Here is a 15,976-nt window from a genome sequence, read left to right as displayed (position 1 = left end):
AGAAGAAATCCCTACAGGATGTTCCTGTGGTTTCTTTAGGCATCTCAGTCATAACTCGAAAAACGTTCTTTTAATTTGTTTGGTGAATAATTTACTTATCCTCCCTGCAATATATATATATATATATATATATATATATATATATATATATATATATATATAAACACACACACACACACACACACACACACACACACACACACATATATATATATACACACACACACACACACACACACACATACACACGCACACACACATATACATACACACTGATATAGATATATCCCCCCTCGTGGAAAAAATATAAATAAGAAGGTTGGTTTAAGATACATATTTCCTTCTCCACGGAATGAAATATACTGTAGTAATATAGCAATATGCGATTTTTAGTGTATCACCTCTTTGAAGTGGTGCACTAATTCAGAAGCAGTTCCCCCGATTTTAGACATATGCTACTCGTTTGTGGCACAGACTTCGGAGAGAACAGCATTATTGCACTTTACTTTGGTTCTACATTTTAGCTGAAGGAAATGTTCAGCGGGTAGAACTCGCATAAGTAGCTTCTTAAATACTTCAAATTAACAAAAAAAAAAGCGACTCGGGTAAAACAATGCACTTTTACAAACACAAACGTCCAAAAGCCACACCAGCAAATATTGTTGACCGGTAACTACTTGTCTTTCATTCCTTGTAAAGCGTGATGAGATGAATGACAGTGTGCCTCGGCTGTAGAGTGCTGACAAATGCATCGGTTAGTGATTGTCTCGGCCTCAGCTTCATTGTGGCAGCTCCCTTTCCCTGCGAGCATTGCTGCAATGGCTTTTAGCTATTTATCGAGTCCAGCTGGAGAGAAAGGGTCGTTGGCTGGCTTTTTTTGTAACCCCTCAGATTAAATCCTCCATCATTGGCTGAGCAACCACGACTGCTTACAGTGAGAAGGGATTGAGCTGCTCAAGCCCTAAAACCAGGGGATGCAGCAGTTCAAATGGAGTGGAAAATGACCAGTGGAGGCATGATACATTTACACATTACTTTCCTTCCGCCCCTTCTTAATTACCCGTAATCTGCTTTTGCCTACACTCCTGGGACGCCATACAGTAAAAAGATGTCCCCAGCCATGCTGCACCTGATAATATGTTTAATGTCAGATTAAGTCAGACGGGAACTAGTTGGTGGGTGGGGGACTTGTGTGACTCCAGTTCGGCGCAGTAGAAAAGTCTGTGTCAGGACTTCCCAACCCCCTTCGTTTCACTAGCCCCCTTCCAAGAGGCACATTGAGCTGAACGAGGCGACGCACAAGTCGCTGTGCTGCTTTTTGTTCTGTCTTGTTTACTAGCTGTTTGTTTCCTTGTCTCAAGTCATTATCAGAGTATTATCAAGAAGATCTGAAATGGAAGGGGCTGGAGCTGTGCCGTGCCAGAGGCCAGAATGTCATCAGGGGAGATGCAAATGAGGTCGACATCAGCAGCAGCAAAGGAGCCAGGGAGGCGGAGGGTTGCAGTCCTGGTCTGAATCGGGCACTGTTGAGCTTCATCTGTACTAGAATTACCCGGTGTTGTTGGCTACAGACAAGGGGGCCGGTACTGTTTTTTCTCCCCTTTGCAATCTGTTCTGCAATGGTTAACTGTGATGGAGATCCCGGTGCACAGTAGCTGGGAATGTCGCATTGAGAAGCCAGAGGTAGTGGGTGCCTGTTGAAGCAGCGCAAGGGGCAGTGGGTACCGTGGGTCCCCTCTGAGAGAGGCACGCGAAGCATGACTCCCGGCTGCTGCTACGGCAACGGCGGCGGCGGTGAGGCGACTCTCCCTCCCACTTCCTGCTCTGTGTGTAGCGAGCTTCGGTGGACTCCATTGCGCCGTGTAGTCCCTTCTCCAAGCCTTTGACTCTACAGTCACGTATTCTCCCCTTCTCGGAACTGTGCCCAAATCGTTTTACACAGATGGGAAAATCCGTAACGAACGAGGTAAGTTCAGTGACCGGGTGGTTTGGGTAACTAACGTTTTATAGTCAAACTATGTACCTTAACAGGAGTTAATGTTTATATTTCATTTGTGGAAAACGATTGTAAAACGCGAAGGCTTTATTCACAACTGCTCTAGTCTGTCAAGTCATTCAGTTTTCTCTGTGTGTGTGTTTTTCAAAACGCGAGCCTTTACTTTACTTAATAGGACGACTATCATACAAACCTCTCTTTAGAACCAGAACATGTTCTGCAAATATTTTATTACCCAGTAAGTATTTAACATAACGTGCACATCGGATGTTGTATTTTATTAAGAGAGGGGATTGCACAAACACGTCCAGATGTGAATTGGGTGGACAGGCACAGTGCATGGAAATAATTGCAGGATAAGGAACGTTTCCCGTGAACCAGAACCAGCAAATGGTTGTTTAATTAAAACTTCTTCTGAACTTGTACTTGGTTTGCCTTTTACGATAATGATTGTTTTCTCATTAAACTGTGTGGCAGTTCTTAACCGGCATTCGCCTGTGGATGTACTTTAAATTCAGATCTTGGCAAGGCTTGGGAATTTAGTTATGCAAAACTGGTAGCATGTCTTACAGGAAATGTTTTTAGTTCCCCAAGGAAGCCTGCAAGACAGTTGACGAGTGACCGACCATACGATAAGTTGAGGCATCTGGGTATCCCCTGTCCACAATCTCCATCTATTCATTGTAATACATTTTCATTTTCTGAGCTTACATTCTGTTGAAGTGTACATGTAGTAAGTAACCCACTGGGGTAGGTCTGACTTTGTAATTTGCATATACAAGTGCGAACAGCATGATTTTTAAGTGTTTTGGATGCTGATTGAAGTTTGTTGGGCATGTCAGCGTATACTTTGAAGACCACGCAATGTTGTATTATGCAATTTATTTCGCTGAAATTATTTTTATAAACAACTTCAGTTATTGGATGTGCTTGTCACATAGAGGCCTGATGGCTGATATTGACAATATTACCTTGGCCATGTTTTTAAATTTAGGAGATAGTGCAGCTCAGCACTTGCTGTATTAAACCACATAAATATATTTGATTGTTACAGCTTGCATAAACAGAAGAGTCTGTGATGTCTATCCAGCTTTCTATTTTGTGCGAGAAAGGCTTCTGGGGCCTGGAATGTGTGCATGCATTCCTTCATAAAGACCTGTTTTTGTCTTCAAGGCTTATTTCGTGTTAGGATGCAGTGTGTACAATTTCATCATCTCTTTACATACAGTTATTTGTTATTTTCCTTTTGATTTGCTGCAGATCATTGGACACCTCTTATGTAGTTCTTGCACAGTTAATCTAAGATTGTACCAGTGGTGTCAAGAGGTTATAAATTATACAGATACCAGTAGTTTTACAGCAGTACACAAAGTATAGCTTCTCATAAAGTTTTTCCCCCAGAGTGGTAAAATGAAGAATAAAAATGACGCGAGAGTGAAGATCAGTTGGTGTAGTGTTTTCATTATATGTTATGTATGTGTGGGGTTTATTTACGTGTGTGTGTCTACATGAGTGTGTGTGTGTGTGTGTGTGTGTGTGTGTGTGTGTGTGTGTGTGTGTGTGTATGTATGTATGTGAGTGTGTGTATGTTTAATGTATCATTTAAAACATATTTACCTGCATAGTGTAGGTTTGTAGCCATTCATGGAGAGGCTTTATGGTGTTATGTAGTTATATAAATATTCTGCAGCTTAGTTGCATTTGATTTATTTGCTAGATATAAATACTCTTTGTAGAACAGTGGGAGAGACCAGAAGAACAAATGTTCTGTTGTTCAGTTTCTTGAGACATTCTCTGATTCACTCCCTTTGTTACTCTGCACTAAAAGAGGTGCCATTTCACATCATTCTGCACAAATTGTTTGAATTAATGCAAGTGTGAATTCTTACTGTTTGAAGGAGCCATTAACATATCAAAGCATTCACAGCTCCAGCTCAATTGAGGAAACTTCAGCCTATCTTCCATTTGCTTCGAAGCGTGGGCCTAAAGGGCAGTGAGAATTTTTAAAAGGATAAAATGAGGAGATGGTTTGCCCTGCGTTTTTTGCACTTTGCTCTTTTGTAATTATCTGAGTAAAAAAAATGACTTCATATCTTCTGCAAGTCCTAACATTACTATTTCTACTATTGATTAATGGTTTGCTTTATGAAAAAGGGTGACCAATAATAGCCATGGTTACGTAGTTAGTATATATGCTATACTATGGACTGGTTTACTAAAATTAGTTTTAGTAAAGATCACGACAGTTAAAGATAATGTAATTTCTGTTGGCTCATTATTAATTCTGTGCACATTATCCATATAGGCCTATTTATGCATTTGAACTGATAATGCATAACATAGTTTCTGTTTTTTTTATTATAAAAGAAAGAAAAAGAAGTGTAGTACTCATATTTAAAAATCTGGAAGAAATGAAGCCTCATAACATTCTCTAGCACCTTTCAAAAGGACAGCACACTGTAATGCTGTAGCTTTCCAGAAATTTTTATTGTTTTGCAAGTACACAAGTTTTCTTTTTTTATGTATTTCACAGTCAGAAGAATCTTATATCAATGAGTGTGCATATTTTGAAATCCCTTTTCTGCATAAACACACTCTCATTGCTTTTTTATTTATTTTGCATTTTTGATCACTTTCTTCAGAGATCATCTTGAAGCTATATGTACTAACTTTTAACCTAAATTATATATATATATATATGTATGTGTGTGTATTAAACATACAACATGCATTTCTTTCGTCCACATAACAGCAACAAGTTGCAGCTGGTTACCTCACTTTAAACTCATTAGGTGTGCTATATCTCATGTAACTGTAATAAAAGTATATCCTGGAAGAAGTTGGAATATAGTGAGTGGTTGGGATATTTTCATACTTTTGAGTTTATTTAAAATTGATTAGTCATGTGTGGTTTACAGTAGATAACAGCATGTAGTTCTTGTCTGTTGCTTTCTATCCAGAGCACAACAACCTGTGACAAAAGCTGTTTGTAGGACTGTTCCTGCTGACAGAGATATGGTAATGGGAAGGTCGCTGATTGCACATATTATAAGGAGTTAAACACTGTGATAATGAATCTGATGATTACTTATTTTATTTTTATACTCATCAATTCACTGTTTACCTCTTTCAGCACAGTTTAGTAACAAAATACAAATGGTGACTGTGATACAGTTTTAGTCATGATGCTTCATTTTAATTAAGGTGGTTTCCTGGTGTAGCAAATCCACACTGACCTCACCTATTTGTATTAGAACATGTTACTGAAGTAGACCGAGCGTCTGTGAAATAACAATGAATTTGTTTCCAAGAAGAAATGACGCCCTGCTTAATATCCTTGTATTCAGATACTTATTGCTATCAGCTATATGCTTGGGCTAGATGGACATCTGTGAGACTGTTACTCACGCTACAAAGTAGCACATCTTCATATTGTATTCTATAGCATTTATCTGTTTATTACATGTTGTGAATTGGAGCAAAAGTCAGTGAAAAAATATTATGTAGTTTTTTTGCTACAACATATTAAGTAGTTCAGAAACCATTTATTTGTTTACTTATTCATCAACAAATTTTCCTGTTAGATAGATGGCCTTTCTAAAGCAGTTAATTTCTTACTACTTGCTTAATGCATTTATGTTGTGCACTTACTATGCTTATAGGAACACACAGATATATGAACAATAAGCAGTCACGGGGACCATAAGATGCCTAGCCATATACACCTTTAGGATGACACAGTAAATGTAATTTTGATAAATCACCAGTCTTGTATTAAATAAGTTTTTCATATTTCTTTTGTGTTTTTTATTCATACCGAAGAGAGGGAAATAATCCTAAATCTTTGTTTAATGCCTTGCCTGAGTCTTGTCTAAAAGTGGTCCATTGACTAGCACTGTCAGATAAATTCATAAATAGCTTTAATTGTAATTCACAGTGCAGTTTTGTTTTCCTAGATATTCTTCAACTTTTAAAGACATTTTTCTTTTCTTGGTATCTTCTAAAGACTTGATTTTTTACTGTGGCAGTGCGGAGCTTGCTTTAGTACTGACAAACCAAGCTTTTCAGGTGAGGTTGTAATTTGTGAGAGTCTGCTTTATGTGGGTGCCTCATATTTTTTTCTTAAGAGAATCGTAACTTAAAAAGCTTAACATGATTTACTAAAGAGGCTATCACTTGTAATGTGTTAAATTGTCTTAATTTGCATAGCGATGAATATGGGACTTATACACTCTGAAAACAAGTATTTAGATTGGCTTACTGTTTATTTTTCCCCTCGTTTAAATGCAAGTACAAAAGTGAGTGGAATTTACTTTAACAATGCATATTAAAAGCTTTTTATAATATTCGTTTTTGGTGATCTCTTTGTGATCTGATGCTCCATTTTTTCTTTGCACATTTTAATGTGCCCTTGCAAATGCATTGTTTTAGAAGCACAGTACTCCAATCTATATGAGTTTGCCTTTTTAAAAGATTGCATTGTCTAGAAAGACAAGTTGTGCAAAATAATCAAAATATCAGTCAAAGCATTGCAGTATGGGTAAGGATAGTCACACCTGTGTGATTATTTGCTAATGTGTGTTTTGTGTGTGTGTGTATATAAACATATGTATATATATATATATATATATATATATATATATATATATATATATATCTTGCTAATGTATATCTATCTGTTCAAAAATACATTTTCATACTTAAGAGCTTAAGAGGAACACTAGTATGTTGTAATGACCCAGCGTTCACCTTCTTGCACCTGCTGAGAAAAAATTAAAAACTGCTTTTGTAGTATCACTGTCATTATTACACAATAACATAAGGATTACTATTGTTTGATCAGAAAAGCTTGTTTTCAGTGGCAAAGGGTACACTGTTATGTTTTGTTTAATTTAGTCTACAGAAGAAAAGGATGTAAACAAAATGTTAATGGCTGTGATCTAGTTTGTATTGCTGGAGAACAACGTCTACAGTGGTGTTAAATTGGATCCATATAAATCTAAAATTCTATTCTTCTGGTACAAGCCCCTTACAAGAAGTCTGATAATGTCAAGGGATAATTTTCTCTATTGAGATGGTAACATGCTGACATTTTCAGAGAGAAGTGGGAGGGCTGCAATGTCTTGTCAGCTGTCATTTCCAGTTACCATGGGTCATTATTTGACTGCAGTAGGAAACAAACTTACACAGACAAATAGTCATGGGAGCAGCAAATTGCAGAAATTAGGATGTTGAATGAGTTGAGGAATAAAAACGGTTACATTTTATTATGGGTAGGTACTGTAAACTTTGTTTCTTTGTAAGTTTTGTGAGTGTGATTTTTTTTTTACATCAAAGCAGATAACCAGCCATGAAGTTTATTTCAAGAAAGTGTAAAGGATGCATTTTGTTTCATATGTGCAAATCTGCGGGGGGAGATTTTAAGTCTGTTAAGTTTATTTATTTGTAGTTGTATTTTTTTAGTGGGTGGCCTTCCCATAGATCTCTATACTTTCGTTCATTGAAATGGTTATAAATGTCTTGACAGTTTGTTTTCTTACTTTATTGTAAGTTGGTTTGAGTGGTAGATGGTAGTAGTTTAACTGGCAATGAGTACACAATTTGATACACATCAACTACACATTTAGTTGAATTGTAGCTTAAGACAGATTGAGTGAATGATACAGAAGCTGCTCTGCTGAATAGTTTACTGGTCTATCTGTTCAGCTGCTAATGTTAGTGTTTATGTGTTCAAAATTAATTTGAACATGCAGTGAATGTAGAAACCAATCCTTATTGTGTCCAAACTTCCTTTAGTGTAATGGTACATTTTCTTCAAAGTTCATTCTACTAGTTATTTTAAAGTAGTAGTAAGGTAGCAAAAAGGCTTGTAAACTGAAGACATTTTTAGTAATGTTTTCAGAAATTATTTTATAAATAAGATACAAGATCATGTATATTACCATGTGTAAAGAATATATGACTTTCATTTGCCCTTTTAAAAATAATGCAATTTGAGCACCTAATAGCGAATTAAGATTAGTCTTAAGCAATTTTGATAAGAGTGTTGGGTTTCCTTGAAAACCTGAGTTTGGTCATTCCTCTTGCTTGTACATTTGAGAAACATCTGCTGTTAATTAACATCCTTTTATTTTCAGACAAGGGGACAGATAGGAAGAATTTTAATGATCAGAATAGTTTAGGAAATCAGAAAAGATGTGGATATTTTATGTCAGTGATGTACTGTTACAATATAATACTTCAAAATGCTTTCTAGGAAGCAACTCTGAGCTGAGGGCAAAGCATGCAGTGCTTGTTTCTGCAATGCACTTGTATGTATCAGGTTATGTTGTCTTCATTTGTGTGATTTACAGTTCCTTCAGTGCAAGTAAAGTGTGTGTTATGCATTTATTTCAACTTAAAACTGGTAGGAGTTTTTTGATGAACTGCTTTGAAAATTGTAATTGCTGAGCAGCATTGAAATTAGTGTAAGAGTGGAATGCTATGCTGTAGTAAATTCTTATCTTTTGTTATTGCAGAAAAGAAGGGCCATTATAGAGTTGTCTGTGCTGAATGGTTTGTTTTGAGTAATTTAATTATTGCATTGTTATTAGCATGTTGTGGAGTATGTAGAGCTATATAAAGTGTTTAACTACAGTCTAATATAATGTTAGAAGGTTGAACTAGGAATATGTATGTTACATTGAACAGACCTGGTTTATTCTTCATGAATTTCAGCATCCAGTAGTCCTGTGTTCTTTCCCAGGAGAGTCTGTTTACTTGTGCCACACATTCTCATTTATCTTTGTGTGCTCCTTCTGTAAGAGTAGGTAGTTATACCCAATGAGCATAGCTAGCTGTAGGATAGTAATAGTATCAAAGTATAAAATAGGAATCCTAAAGTTAGATGTCCTGATTGGCAGAAACCACCCTTCTGTCAAGTAAATCCAGTATTACCATAGGAAGAAGTTCTATATCCCTAAAAATAGTCAGAAGAAAGAATGAAGGCAACACTTTTACCAAACTTAGACCTACAACTCTTGCTGACAGTATAATTGTCAAGAGTCATGCTTATAATTTAATACTGTTGTACATTCCATTTAAATCCCTCCTAAACTGCTTGCACCATTCTACAAGTCTAAACAAGAAAAAGCATGTGCTGAGCTTTCTTCAGTAAGCATAAGTTATTAGTATTGACCACTTCTAGCCATGTAGGCATTCATATGTGTGAATGCATACATCGTCCATTCAGGGTGCGTTCTTAAGAGGAGCATTCTGTATAGTGGAAAGCATCAGATGGATGGGTAATGGAGAGTTTTACATATGGCTGTCACTGTTTTACTCACCAATGTTTTCGTGTCATACCTAGTGTGTATCAGTTTTGGTATACCATGTGTTTTGTATAGCTGTTTAAATAAAATGTAGTTGAAGTACGTGGTTACTGCTTGTTGTGATGTTTTACATATATAGCAATGGGCATATATTCATAATTGAGCTGATCAAAGAGCAAACAACTAATTATACTGCTGTTTTATTTTTTTTTTTTAAGTTATCGCTAGCAGTATATGTACTTAAAGGGTTACAACCTTGCCAAGTTAATACTACCGCATATTTAACAGCTCAAAAGCAAAGTTATTTTAAAAGCATGTAACATGTTTTGTTGTGACTTATTTTACTGTTTTGGCTACAACTAATGCAGTTTGCTTCTGTTTTATCACTGACACTTAAGCATCTATTTACTCAACTCTGCAGAGTGCTGGTTGTGATTCCTCTAAAAAACTATAAAAAATTGTCTGTTAGACTGCTAAAATATTGTTCCGGAATAAAGTAAATCAAATCAAAGTAGCAGTCAGCATATTTACTTGGTAATAGCTTGGCACAGTTTCATATTTGAGTTGATATCAGTTGTGTTATTTTTTGCAGAACAATCCTCTTGGACATAGTAAATGCCTGTTTTTAAAGGACATATTGGGAGTTAAACTAAAACTTTGCTGAGTGCAAAAGCAGTGTTCAGCAGCGAGTATAGTGAATTTTCTTTAGCATCAAACGTAGGAGAAAATACACAATACTGTATGGTCAAATGCTGAAGTTATGTAGATCAAAGGCAGTGTTCAGTCGACCATACTTTATTACCTACTGAGGAAAGCATAAAGAGGGGGTTTCATTTTTCAATATTAACATCATTCTAATTGCACAAATGTACAATTGTTAAGTGATGCAAGGGTGACAATGAAGCTCACCTGGAAATATGGAGTTTTTAACTGAGATTTAATTTGCTGACAGAGTCATTTAGTTGTATAGTCTGTCAGATGAACAAACATTGTTTGTTTTCAGGTCCTTTAAAATATTCTTTTGGCAGTTCAGTAGTTTTAAGAATAGATGTCTGTATGTGTGTTTCTGAAGTTACTAAGTTCTGAGGTGAAACTGGGATCACAGTGTTTGCCTTCCTTGATGCATATGTATCAATTTTTTCAGTGATTCATCTTTTATTTTAAAAATCTTCACATGCTACGCAGATAACAACAGTTGTGTTCACCTTATTTAGCTAAAAGTAGGAGTTAAACCTGTTTTGTTAGCTTTGTCTACAGTAGACATGTTCATCAGCCTTGCCTTTCCCCCAGTACATTCACAAGCCACATATGTAGGCCATGTGCAACAACTACACAGTATGTGCATTAGCTGCTTTGTCTTTTGATAGGCCGTTTCTGCCTTATCATCCTGAGGTGGTCGTTATTGCTGATTGGTGCAAGGTAGCCTTTGTCACGTTGTTGTCATCTCAAGTGACTTAGGAAGCAAGATGTTTTTATCAGGTCCTTTTTGCCTGAAAATAGTAGTTCTCATCAGTTTTAAGTTTCTGTACCACCGGTATGTCCTACAGTGCAGATTAGAAGCAATGCAGAGTATGTTCATTTTAAGAAAAAAATATTCTCAGTAGTCATAAGGCTTATTGCTTTAAAATCTAGATGTGAGTTGTTATTTATTAAAACATTATTCAAGAAAGAATAATAATGAAGAATTCTCTTGCTCGTTTCAAGCAACTACAATGGCTACCACCTGCAGGTAAAGTGCAGCCTACAGCAAGATGTTATTGATTGCTTCTGAGGCCTAAGAAGCATCTGTGTAATTTGCTTATAATTACACCAAACATTTTTTATGCAAAGATAAGCTTTGATCAAAGTGGCCTTTGTGTGTGTGTGTGTGTGTGTGTGTGTGTGTGTGTGTGTGTGTGTGTGTGTATGTGTGTGTGTGTGTGTGTGTGTACAAAGTCCTATAAAGATTGTGAAAAGATTGCCTTGTTAGTACTCTGGTTAGAACATTATATTAATTCTCCCAGAACTGTAAACAAAATAGATTATTGTTTATTGAAGCTTGTAGAATTGTTAAATAACACATTTATTTGTGGTTTTGTTTTTAGTATTATTTCAGGGTAAGCATGGAGTACATTACCTTGCAATTTGCTTTAAATTACATTATTTTAAAACCTGATACTTCGTTAGTGTTATATATATATATATATATATATATATATATATATATATATATATATATATATATATATTTGAATTATATATTTATTTGAATTAATGTCTGTTTGCTTTTTATTGCATTGAAACATTGTGGTGATTGCAGTTTTATGTTTTAGAGTCCATTTGATTTTAAGGAAAACAAAAACTTTGCATGTGAAAAATACATCTTATGTTTGTAGCTGTTAAGATAGCTGGAAATATAGTAAATCTGATTTAATTTGTAATTTGATGTGTGTTTGTCCTATTTGTTTTTTATATCCCTGCCTTTACTGTAGTTGATGTTAAATTTGTAAGTAAATGGAAGGTAATCATTATTTGACTTTTTATCCACGATCCCCTTTGCATTATGGACATTTCATCCTTCTGTCTCAAAGGCACAGCATAATTTAAAATGGCCTTCCACTATGCATGGATAACTAATCCAATGTTTTTTTTTTTTTTTGCCTTTGAGAAGTTATGTTTAGGCATACATGCTGTGGGTTGCTATGACTCATCTTGGCAAAAAATAAAATTGATTGTATTGCGCTTTAGTAAAAACTGCATTTGTTACCTTATTAGCACAGTATTTAACATTATGATACTTGTACTCAGAGGTCAGAATAAAGGCAAATCCATTACACCTGGTAATTTTGTAACATACCATAGTCATGTCTCCAGGTTTAGTGTTGAATGCAGTGTTCTTGGTGAATGTATATATTAACACTCTATGCCCAACTAACAGCTGTCTGTACTCCAGGAACAGTAGAGTCTAATGCTTTTGGTGGGACAGTTCATGTGACCTTAATGACGGAAGATGCAGAATTTATTGGGGTTTCCTGTGCTGGAGCATAGTCTGGTGGCTATAGAGAAGGCATGGCAATGGATTCTGAGAGATAGACTGGGAGAGTCTGGCAGTTTGACTGAAAAGATTAAGGGTATGAGGTGCTAATAAGTTTTAACCTGTAGCACAGGGTTGGATTCCCCTACCTCTCTACTTGCTTCCGTGTGACTGATCAAGGCCGTTAACAAGTGCTACTTATAAAAATTGGCCTAATGGGTTTATTTGAATAATAAAGCCTATAACAGATTGTGCCCAGCATATTTAACACTGTTCTGTGCATGTATAATCAAAGGCAGAATAAAAAAAAAAAATCTTTCAGATAAGTATTTTCATTATTCTCAGTTGTAAAACAAAGTACTAGTGTCATTAAAGGACAAGGTCACACATTTCTGATAGGTTATTTATTGATCTCTATGAAAAAAGTCATCCTGAAGTCAAGAGAAAGACAGGAGCAATTTGCAGTTGTCCACCATGTCACTTTTGTTTGAAGACCACCATGGATTAATGATCGCAATTGTAGTCATACGCAATGTAACATTGTAAAATGAAATATACACTGTTTGGAGTGTTACTTTTTGTAAAATATATGTCTCTCTCTATATATATATCTATATATGTATGTACATATATGCAAACATGTATATAAGTGTGTGGGTGTATATACATACATACATACACACATATATGTACGTAAGCACATAAGCGAATCCATCAGTGCAGTGCATAGCAGTTTGCATCTTTATTTTTCTTTATTAAGGAAATGGTTGCATAATTGCAGAAGAACATTGCCAGTTATTGCCATTGCTTGCACCTTGGAAAATATTGACTGAATGTTAATGTATTTTCATTTATTGTTGAGGACCAAACAAATCTGGATATACTACAGAGAGAAAAATAATAATCTAGCGCTGTCTTGAATCACTGATTTGCTAGAATAATTAATAACAAACCATCCACTAGTATTGCATTGTACTGATAGTTACCTCCTCTATAATATTTGTGCTGCACACACCTGGATAGTGACTGAAAAGTATCCAGGGACCAGTCCACCCACCCGGTTAATGAACACAAAGATGTATACATGTATATGTATGTATAAGCCTGTACTTTGGTCTAGGAAAGAACTATGTTCACTGGGTGTAATATGACATTCACTCATTGTTACTACCATATTGGCAGCTTCCCACAATCCTGTGTTAGACCCACCCAGTATTTCTAGCCCTTCAATATTCTTCAGCTACACACATTTGTTGAAACAACAGTATTTTATTAATTAGTCAACTGGGTTAGACCACCTAGAACCAAATAGTGTTTTTTCACTGAACGACTTGTCAGTTACTCAACAGAAAGTGACTTCTTCAGAATCATGTCCTATGATCATGAAGTGATTGGGAATCAGAAGCTATAAGGTATTTGCAGCTCCTTGTGTTAATCATCTAAGCAGTAATAGCAACATACTTCAGATAACATGGCAGCAAAACAGGTGTTTTTTTGAAGTACAAGTAGTATTAGTAGTAATGTTTGCATGTGTATGGTCGGTGTATGTATTTCTTTGCATTATGCACATTTTGTTAGCTTCAATAAAAGAATACATTCTTAAGTACACAAGGTGAATAGTCATGTCAGTGTTAAAACTTCCATGTAGTATTTGCCATAATAGTGCTGTGCCTTCTACCTTGATTTATCTGCATTGATTCTACCTTGATTTATCTGCATTGATGGTTGATGGCAATTCTTATTGCTTTATCTAGATGTAAGTAGGGTAGGTGTAAATAACTGTAGATCAGATTGAATTTTGCATGGATTGTTTTTAAGGCGTTGTATAATAGCATGTTGAAATGCTCAGTAATCACCAGCTTGCGTTTTGCGTGGAATGTAATCAAGGCACTGTTTAATATCTTGAAATGATCACCAATCTTGCGTACTTGTAACCAAGCCATCTACTCACTAATTTTGTTGTAAGTGTGGACACGATATTTGAAAGCTCAATCATCTCAATCTGCACTACTGGAACAAAAGTTAACCAGTTTTATGACTAAATATTCAACATACAGAAAGGATTTGTCGTCTTAAAATAATTTTTATGGAGGCAGCGGTTGGAGCAGGTGAATGCATTTTTTTCAGTTTTCCATCTAAAGACTCCTGATTTCATTATCTTTTTAAGAACTAGAACTTATGTGTGTGGGCAGTATATATATATATATATATATATATATATATATATATATATATATATATGGGTTCTGTTTAGTTAATCAAAGGTTCAGAGTGTCAAACCTATTTGCAACCAGCGATTTATATTGAAATGTCACAACTGTGACAAATGCCGGTAGCTGGTTGTCTAAGGTTATGGTAGAGCCGTGAGTAGGATTTTTCCCTTTCCCAGCTGTACTGCCATCTGTGCATTGGCATATGTAATTATCAGTGGTTGCAGGGAGGTTTGTCCTCCCACAAAAAATATGTATTTTTTTGTCAATCTTTTGTGGTCAGTCTTTTTAGATTCTGACATTTGTTTAAGTATTTTTAATTGGAATCCACATACATATTGGGTGCCAGGGACTTGCTTGAATTAATGTTAGGCTGGAAGCTGCATAGTTGACTGTATATGATCGACTAGGCAGCTGATCGGCAGGTGTGTAAGATCACTCAAATCAAGGGGTTGGGAAATTTACCCTTACCCCTGTGTTAGTATTAATTAGCAGAGGATGTATCATTGGGGTGCAGTAGGCTTATTCAATGTAAAAAAATGTTTTTAATTGTTTTTTAAAAGTAACATTTTGCATGAGCCAAAGCTCATTCTCGATTTAGTTCTGATTCTGTGTTGTTACGTTGTTTTTGTCTTTTTGTGGCTGACATTATTGCAGTCACTGCTGTGTGTTTTTAGACTAAAAGTTGTACAGCCATGTGTATATTTTTATGTATATGCGTGTGTGCGTGTGTATTTCTTTTTCTTTCTTTTCACCCCCCCCCCCAAGTGTTCTGAAATGATTTGGTAAATTGGATTATATTAGTAATAATGGAATTGTTAATATCTGTTTATAAGCACTGTACCAATTTAAACATTACTGGATATCATTGCTTCTGACACGTTTGTACATCTGTTTCATATTTTAGTCTTACGGAAATTTTCCCGAGCATTTAAGAGTGCTAAAACATTGAAAAATACATTTTTGATTTAAATACTGCCATTCACGGCTTGCATATTGCAAGATTGCTCACTAAGTCACTAAATTTCTTGTCATGGCCTTTCAATAATCAAGCTGGAACTTTAGTATCATGATATATTTAGTTTTAGTTTTAGTTTTTTTCCACTTGCTGAATTAACTAACACACATTGACTTTTAGCTTCTTGTATACTATCTTTTACTGTGCTTTCAGTAGTAGGTAGGTCAAGTCCCAGAATCTGTTACGTGCAGATTTAACACCTTTGGTATGGTTCTCGACTTATTATGCAGTTAGGTGTTTTAGCTGCAGTTCCTCATTTGTCAATATAAATAAAATGAATAAATACATTTTAACAATGACCATCCTATGTATTTATTTTCATGGAATTAGAGTGCAGTTTCTAATGCACATGTTGCCTTTATATGATTTTATGGAAAATATGTGGAGCATACATTTTCTACAAGTCTTCTACCATGTAGTTAACACCAG

The 15,976-nt window shown here is 35.6% G+C and overlaps 1 protein-coding gene across 23 annotated transcripts in view; it reads left to right on the top strand.

The window, feature by feature from the left end:
• The first annotated feature begins 280 nt into the window (after window positions 1-280).
• ADGRL2 (adhesion G protein-coupled receptor L2) overlaps window positions 281-15,976 on the top strand; it is a 1,061,651-nt gene continuing 1,045,955 nt past the window's right edge. For 14 of the 23 annotated variants that reach the window (XM_044073432.1, XM_044073424.1, XM_044073430.1 and 11 more), the window contains exon 1: window positions 284-1,966. The gene's annotated coding sequence lies outside the window, so the exon portion shown is untranslated. Of the gene's footprint in view, window positions 1,967-15,976 lie in introns of all 23 variants that reach the window. The other 9 variants (XM_044073413.1, XM_044073427.1, XM_044073415.1 and 6 more) reach the window with 3 other exon arrangements.

Source organism: Protopterus annectens, chromosome 5.part1 (assembly GCF_019279795.1).
Source record: "Protopterus annectens isolate FY-2018-M chromosome 5.part1, PAN1.0, whole genome shotgun sequence".
Classification (NCBI taxonomy): Eukaryota; Metazoa; Chordata; order Ceratodontiformes; family Protopteridae; genus Protopterus; species Protopterus annectens.
This window is presented reverse-complemented; position numbering and strand designations above follow the sequence as displayed.